The following is a 9,034-nucleotide window of genomic DNA, read 5'->3' as shown; positions in this document are numbered from 1 at the left end:
ATGGGTCATATAGTTTTCCAGGTAACCATGTTCTGTTTAGCAATATTTTAACACATTTTGGCCTGTGCATTTATCAGGGTGGGTTTGGGTCAGGGTTGATAAATGCACAGGCCAAAACTCTGTCAGCAGCTGTGTACAGCATTGTACACAGCTGCTGTACACAGCTGCTGACGTTTAGTGTAGCAGACATACATCAGAAAGTATGTGTTTTAGATGTCATACTTTCTGATGTACGGATATAACTACCAGCTGAAACCCCACACTTCCATCCCCATTCATTTCATTTTAATTCTCCTGTGTCCTCTGTAATGTTAAGTTTCCTTTCTGATGGACAGGAGACACAGTCCTCTTGTGTCCTCTAATGTTAAGTTTCCTTTCTGATGGACAGGAGACACAGTCCTCCTGTGTCCTCTAATGTTAAGTTTCCTTTGTAATGGACAGGAGACACAGTTCTTGTGTGTCCTCTGTAATATTAAGTTTCCTTTCGGATGGACAGAAGACACAGTCCTCCTGTGAGTAATATGTAAGGACCCGTGCCGGTCTTGGCCTGGAGCACTATCTTAACTGTTCATCAACAGTGGACACATCACTGCTGGACCATTTACATTTAGTCATTTTAGCAGACGCTCTTATCCAGAGCGACTTACAGTAAGTACAGGGACATTCCCCCGAGGCAAGTAGGGTGAAGTGCCTTGCCCAAGGACACAACGTCATTTGGCACGGCCGGGAATCGAACTGGCAACCTTCAGATTACTAGCCCGACTCCCTCACCGCTCAGCCACCTGACTCCCCTGACCACAGAGACACATGTTCTCCCTGCCAGTGTCGAGGTTTCTTCACAACAGATAATAAGGTATTGTTTTCTTATTTCATTTTATATGTGATTCCCAATGTTTTGTTTTAATTCTGTTTTCATTCATGTATTAATGTTGTATCAATGCAATCATTTTAATAACACTAATTGTACATCTAATATAACATTGTAATATTAACTTGTTCCTTCAGGTCTTCCTCCTCTGTGATCCCTCCACTTCACAGTGAAGACACTCAGGACTGCAGAGGGCTAAACACATAAAAGAAGCAGAACATCATGCAGCCGTATTCAGTTGTACTGGACATACATGTTGATCTGCCCTGCAGCAGAAAAGAAGGTATTTCATTATTGTGAATTATAAACCTTTTTAGCAAGTTTAGTTTCAGACTTTAGTTTATAACAATAACTTCCTGTTTTCTCTTGTCAGGACCAGCTCTGTCCTCCTACCCTCCATCTCCATTTGTGCATCCATTGCTGTGCACTGTTCAGTTCAGTAGAGACTAACTACAGTTGGTTCTTAACCCTTGTGCTGCCTTCGGGTCACATGACCCAAAGGTTCATAACGAACCATTGTTGTGTTTACCCAATTTTACCAATACAAAAATAAAATATATTTTAACCTTAGCAATGTGGGGGGTCTGAGACAGCCCAATGGTTAAAAGAAAATGCTTCACTGTCTTTGTATGCGGTAAATTTGTTTTTGTGGTAAAGTTGTCGCAATACGACGGTGGGTCACAATGACTGATGGGTCAGAATGACCCGAAGATAACACAAGGGTTAAGCGAGAGATCAGGTGTACGACTGGAAGGAAACAAATTGCTGCAGATTGCTGTCATCACTGTCACAGTGACAGCCCCACCTTTGTGCAGCATCAAGCTCCTCCCTAAACCAGCTGTAAATGTAGCAATTGTTATCACGTCCTTTGTAAAATATCTCTCTTTGACCACAACAAAAAAATCACTGTTGGTCTTACTACTTGTATTTATTATTCATGTCATCCTGGGGCCCGTTCTCCGTACGTCGCTTATTACATCCGAGATCAAATGACACATCCAAGATGACATCATCTTGCTTATCATGATCTGGCTAATTCGGTTCTTCGAACACACTTGTTGTTTATGATTAGTATAGCTGGATTGAGTTATACGTTGGTCTAAAAGGGGGTATGTATCGATAGTAGAAACCTTGATCAGCAACGCTGCTATTGGCTGCTCACATAAGTCTATGGCTGCTCACCGTGGCCAAAATGAGCGCACTGTTTTTTCCGCAACAGAGCCAACAGAGCAACAGCTTGCTCGAAGGTTACTCCGAATTCGAAGATTTTATCAGAACGCCAGGGAACACCTCAAAGTCTGCAAAATCCAAGAAAGAGGGCTGGCAAAAAGTAGCAGACCAAATTAAATGTAGAGGAGTGACGCGTTTTATCGCTTATTACAGTAAGCTATAGGCCTATGTTTTTTTTTTTTTTCATACTTCCATATTTTCATTTATCATCTTTAATGTCATATGATGTGGTTTCAACAAATGTATTATGTAAATGACACCCTCACAAAAAAACGATAGGCTATCCTCTCAAAAAGTATAGGCTAGCATATCGCGCTGTGCTTAAGGAGCCTCACGCAATGAGCAATTAATTCGGTTTCATGTTAAATTCTGCTAATTATTCTTGCACCTTCTGCAACAGGTTCCTGTAGTAAAAAACGGACAAGACATGTCTGTGACAGACTTCCTGTATCACCTCTGCTTGTAAAGCCTCAATCTAATCGTGTTTACATAAAATAAACCTGCTCCCGAGCAGGTTTAAGCTTACGGACCTGTTGCTATGACAGCAAGTCCAGGATGAGCTTCGAAGAACCGAACAATCCAAGATAATGACAAATCGTCAACAATCAAATCCAGCTAACTGAGTTAGCGACGTACGGAGAACGGGCCCCTGCCCTTTTCAGTCAGTTTTTTTTAACAGATATGAAAGATGAAGGATGGAAATGTGTTTTTGTTGTTGTTGTTGAAATGTGTTTTTGTTGTTTTTGTTTGTCAATTGTTACATGCATATGAACTAATTAACCTTGAAGAAATTACATATTTGTATCATAATGAGTCATTAGTATGGGGTTTCAGCTGGTAGGTATATTCAAGGTTTTTCACATGTGTATACCTATTCTTGGGGTAACCCAAACTCTAATGAAAAGACGAATATTCAAGTGTTAAATTGTAAATTGACTGTGTAATGCAAGATAAATGTATTATCTTCAGATTGGCTAAAAAATGACTTGGTTCATAGAGCCTTGTCAAAAGATTTAATTGGAAAACAGATTCTCCCGAGCTCGTCTTCTAATCTTGAGTCAACTAGTGATTCTAACCCAATGTTCCATCAAAGTAAGGAAAACCCAGTGTTTCAGTGAGCCTCAGTAAACTGAGCTTAACCCTTGTGTTATCTTCGGGTCATTCTGACCCATCAGTCATTGTGACCCACCGTCGTATTGTGACAACTTTACCGCATACAAAAACAAAGTAAAGCAATTTTGTATTTTTGTAAGCATGCGTCAGACCCCCCACATTGCGAAGGTTAAAAGAAAATTATTTTTATTTGTTTTTGTATTGGGTAAAATTGGGTAAACACAATGATGGTTCGTTATGAACCTTTGGGTCATGTGACCCGAAGGCAGCACAAGGGTTAATCAATTGTCCTTTTAGCCCGTTAACATTAGCGAGATGAGTGAGAACAGCAAATATCGGTTCGTCAACGGCTGATCCGCATCCAAATCATGTGGTTAATTTCAATCAGGCTAAACTTATCAGGGAAATTGCACGTGCACGTCCTACTTCAAAAGGCAGGAAAGGTCGATCACCAAAACCGTGATTTTCTAACGGTATGATGGCGGAAAAGACGAAAGAGAGAGCGGTGAGGCTATTCTCGCCATCCGAGCAAGCTATTATAATGAGTCTGTCTCTACGAAGACAATAAGCATATTATCATGGCTAAGTCAAACACCGCCGCTGCCAGAGCAAGACAAGCAGCTTGGCAAAAAATTGCCGATAAGCTATAAATGCGAAAGTTTTGGGGAAATGTATAGGCTCATCTTAAGTGCCTCATTACCCCAATCAGATCACATTTCTTTAAATGTGCCTGCTGGCAGTAGGCTTAATGGAAATTAATAATCGAATGAGATCTTGCAAGCGAAAATAATGATCTCAACTCTTTCAGAATAAGTAGGCTAGATAAAAACAAGGCCAAAGAGTATCTAATTGATACGAATTCATAGACACTTACGAGGATATATGTAGGCTACTGAGCTTATATCATGTACTATATATGTGTATATGCATGTAGGCCTATGTGTAAATCCCTCTGATTTTATTGACTGGGACATGGGAATATGATGAATTGATTCATCAGCTGGTTAAGCGCCAAGTACACTTTTCTTACAGCAACGCATGCTGCGGCTTTGCCAATGTTTTCTGCATCGCCTATACTGTATACAAATTTAGCCTATACCTGACGCAAAAAAACTCAAGGCTATGCAGAGTCTGAAGCACAGTTAAAGTTTGTCAATTTCTTCACATGTCAAGACATAAAAAGGAATCGATATGACGTTTCCCACTCTCCCACAGTGAAACATAAAAAGCACAGGCACAACAGATAAGACATTTCCTAAAACATAGCGTTACATATTCACATACAGCAGCATAAGCTCATAATAAAGCATAAAGCTTGCTGCGGCGTGTGAAATGTACGGCCCGAGAAGGTCTTGCAAATAAATGAGTCCTTGTCCGCTGAATCGATATCGCTCAAACAAGAACTCATCCGTGTGAAGTAAAGGATCTTGGCAATCGCGAAGAACTCTATTGGTATGGAAAGCTAATCGAACTAAAATATAGCTCCTTGGTCAACTGGGTCTCTCAAAAAGGGAGCTGCCATGTTATTTTCCGGGGGTGTGGCAAGCTTATCCAGCTACACTTACGTTAGCCTGCTCTGGAGCAGGTTAGTGCTAATTGATATGTTACTATGGTGATTTATCGAAAGTTGCTTCCACGAACCAAAAAGAGGGCGTTTTTTACTTTAGCCTGAAAATTAGCTCGCTAAACCGCTTAGCGAGCTACGACGAATACCCCCCAGGCCCCGGCTCTATAAGTTTGACTGTGCAGTGCTGCGAGTCCAAATGTTTCTTCAAATTTGACGTTGTCTTTGTAGCTTGATAGCACGTTGTCGCCACCAGCACAGAGTTTACAACAAAACTTGATATTTCCATCTTTAGCTGACAAATACTCAAAATAGTGATTGTATTTCCAACTCGAAAATGCGCATCTCTCTCTCTCTCCTGCTAGCTACATTGTTGTTTGTGTCGCTGAGTGGTAGGTCTATATACACGTGACGTGACCCTCGTAGATTACTCGTTACTGAAAAAAGTGGTCAGATTAGAGTAAAGCGTTACTAAGTAACGCGTTACCGGCATCACTGGTTATCAGACATGATTTATTCATTTTCGTCTTGGCTCCAGAAGAACATGTCAACAATCTATAATGACGCCGTAATATGCCACAATATCACTAATCATCGGCTATAATTAGCTACTTTTTGGGGTGGTAGGGGGAATTCCGTTTTTTCCACAAATCAACCTTTAAACAAAATACTATATTTCTAATCTGTTGCTGTTCTCAATGCCCACAGAATTATGTATATATATTTCATATGCTTTAAGTCTTCCTCTATCTTGTAATAAAAGTGGTTGAAAATTATGTTGTACAGACGGAGAAGATTATTGTAAAAATTGCTGTGTGAAATCTTCTTGATAAAGGAAGATTTGCCTTCAATAATTTACATTTACATTTATTCATTTAGCAGATGCTTTTATCCAAAGCGACTTCCAAGAGAGAGCTTTACAAAGTGCATAGGTCACTGATCATAACAACAAGATAGCCACAAAACATTGCGAGTAGCCAAAACATGAAGCACACATTGTGAACAACCAAAGTAAGTGCCAAAGGGAAGAACCATAAGAGCATGTAGTTAAACAAGTTACAATTAAACAACATGAACCGCTATACGTGCAAGTGTACCTGTGGAAAAAACAAGCAACAATAATAAAAACAATATATCACAGCGAGTACAAAAAATTTAAAACAGTTACCACTAACCACAAGAGCAACAAGTCTCTGAGCAAGAGTCATTGTGATCCCTGAGGAAACTAACATCGGGTCAAGCGAACCATTCCTAAGTACCGTTGTACTCCCGGAACAAGTGCGTCTTGAGCCTTTTCTTGAAGGTGAAGAGACAGTCAGTGTCTCTGATGGAGGTGGGGAGTTGATTCCACCACTGGGGGGCCAGACAGGAGAAGAGCTTGTGTTGGGACCGGGCGGTCTTGAGCGGTGGGACCACCAGGCGGTTGTCTGAAGAAGACCGTAGGTGACGGGTGGGGGTGTAAGGCTGCAGGAGAGACTTGATGTAGACGGGTGCAGTCCCGTTCACTGCTCGGAAGGTCAATACCAGGGTCTTGAATCTGATACGGGCCATGATAGGTAGCCAGTGGAGAGAGATGAGGAGCGGGGTAACATGAGAGCGTCTGGGTAGATTGTAGACCAGGCGGGCCGCTGCGTTCTGAATCCTCTGAAGAGGGCGGGTTGCACATGCTGGGAGACCAGCGAGCAGCGAGTTGCAATAGTCCAACTTGGAGAGGACAAGTGCTTGGACTAGCAGCTGGGTGGAGTGCTCAGACAGGTATCTCCTCATCTTCCGGATGTTGTAGAGGGTGAATCTACACGACCGGGAGACCGCAGCAATGTGGGCCGTGAGGGAGAGCTTGTCGTCCATGGTAACCCCAAGGTTCCTGGCAGAGGATGAAGGGGTCACCGTCGCAGATCCCAGGGTGATTGAGAGATCGTGGGAGATGGAGGGTTTAGCCGGGATGATGAGAAGTTCTGTTTTGGCGAGGTTCAGCTGGAGGTGGTGCTCGGTCATCCAGGCGGAGATGTCTGTGAGGCAGGCCTCAATCCTAGCTGAGATCCCCGGATCGGTCGGGGGGAACGACAGGTACAGCTGCGTGTCGTCAGCGTAGCAGTGGTAGGAGAAGCCATGGGAGGTGATGATTGGTCCAAGTGAGGTGGTGTACAGAGAGAAGAGGAGGGGTCCAAGGACGGAGCCCTGTGGGACACCAGTGGAGAGCTGGCGAGGGCCTGACAGTTTGCCTCCCCAGGAAACCTGGTAGGATCTTCCCGACAGGTAGGATGAGATCCACTGGAGTGCAGTGCCAGTGATGCCCATCTCAGAAAGTCTGGCGAGCAGGATCTGGTGGTTAACCGTATCAAACGCTGCAGAAAGGTCCAGCAGAATGATGACGGATGACCTGGAAGCCGCTCTGGCAGACTGGAGGGCAGTGGTGACTGAAAGGAGGGCAGTCTCTGTGGAGTGGCCAGTCTTGAAGCCTGATTGGTTGGGGTCAAGCAGGTTGTTCTGAGAGAGAAAGTTAGACAGTTGGTTAGATACAGCACGTTCAATTGTTTTTGAAAGGAAGGGTAACAGTGATACCGGTCTGTAGTTCTGGAGAACGGAAGGGTTAAGGGAGGGTTTTTTGAGTAGAGGGGTAACTCTAGCCTGTTTGAAGGCAGAGGGGAAGGTGCCAGAGGTAAGAGAGGAGTTTAGGACATGGAGAAGAAAAGTTATGATGGAGGGGGAGATGGTTTGAAAGAGAGGGGAGGGGATAGGATCAAGGGGACAGGAGGTGGGGTGATGAGAGAGAATGAGGTCAGAGATCTCTGCCTCAGACAGGGGAGAAAAAGAGTTTAGACATTTAGTTGGGTCAGTCATGGAGGGTGAGAGGGTAGGAAAGGTGGGTTTAGGGAACCGACTGCTAATGTATAATAATTATACATACATTTATATAATTAGAAAGCCCTAGTTCTTTTCTTCATTATGGTATAAATAGTTCAGGTGTATGATTTTATATGAAAATAATATGAATATGTATGCATACCTCCATACACAACGCGGGACAACCTTAGAAAATGGTGCCCTAAACCAAACAATAGGTGTGTTCGACTTCATGCAGTACCGGTGGCCTTGAAGTTGAGAATGCCATTGGCTGCTTCAAGTCAGCCGGGCTGCAGGCGGCTGCAGGCGACGCTGGCGCTGCATGAAGTCGAACGCACCTATTGTTGCAATTTACCCAGAATTCAACGCTGCGTGACGTCAATTTCGCCTTCTCTATTGCTTGGAACACTTGCAACCCAACTTCTTACAAGTTGTGTTAAATCCAGCCAAGGTGATTGGCTGCAATCTGCCTGCCCTCGAGGACCTGCACACCTCGAGGACCCTGAGGCGAGCGAGGAAGATTGTGGCCGACTCCTCCCACCCCGGTCACTCCCTGTTTCAGTCACTCCCCTCTGGCAGAAGGCTGCGGTCCATCAGGACCAATATCACGCGCCACAAAAACAGTTTCTTCCCTTCTGCTGTTGTAACATTTTCAATTTTTGTATTTTTAGATAGTAAATTACTGCAACTTATATTTTATTGTATAGTTTATTTTAATTCTAATTCCACTTAGTATTTCTAGTTATGTACCCTTAGTATAGTTAGTCCTCATATTTAAATTTTAGATTCCTATATGTTTAACCCTTGTGTTATCTTCGGGTCATTCTGACCCATCAGTCATTGTGACCCACCGTCGTATTGCGACAGATTTACCGCATACAAAGACAAAGTGAAGCATTTTCTTTTAACAGCTAGGCTGTCTCAGACCCCCCACATTGCAAAGGTTAAAAGAAAATTATTTTAATTTGTTTTTGTATTGGGTAAAATTGGGTAAACACAACGATGGTTCGTTATGAACCTTTGGGTCATGTGACCCGAAGGCAGCACGAGGGTTAATGTGGCACCTTCCTGCCAAAGCAAATTCCTTGTCTGTGCAAACTTTCATGGCGAATAAAACCCATTCTGATTCTGATTCTTACCTCCTGGGGTCCTAGCAAAACACCTTCTGGATTTCAACTTCATACAGGGCTCTGTTTAAAGATAATCGAGCCACAGACACACACAGATTCCTGCCTTTATATTTAGACAAGTGCAGTGCCTGTGTCCATGATGCACTGGCACTTTGTTCCAACAGGGTCATATTTTATAATGCTAACTTGCATTGAAAAGTAGTGGCAGAGAAATGATAAAAAATAATGTCTAGACCACAAAACCTGCTTATAAAGCATCACAAGTCACAAGACTCAACAAATACC

This window comes from Osmerus eperlanus, chromosome 19 (assembly GCF_963692335.1).
Source record: "Osmerus eperlanus chromosome 19, fOsmEpe2.1, whole genome shotgun sequence".
Classification (NCBI taxonomy): domain Eukaryota; kingdom Metazoa; phylum Chordata; class Actinopteri; order Osmeriformes; family Osmeridae; genus Osmerus; species Osmerus eperlanus.
This window is presented reverse-complemented; position numbering follows the sequence as displayed.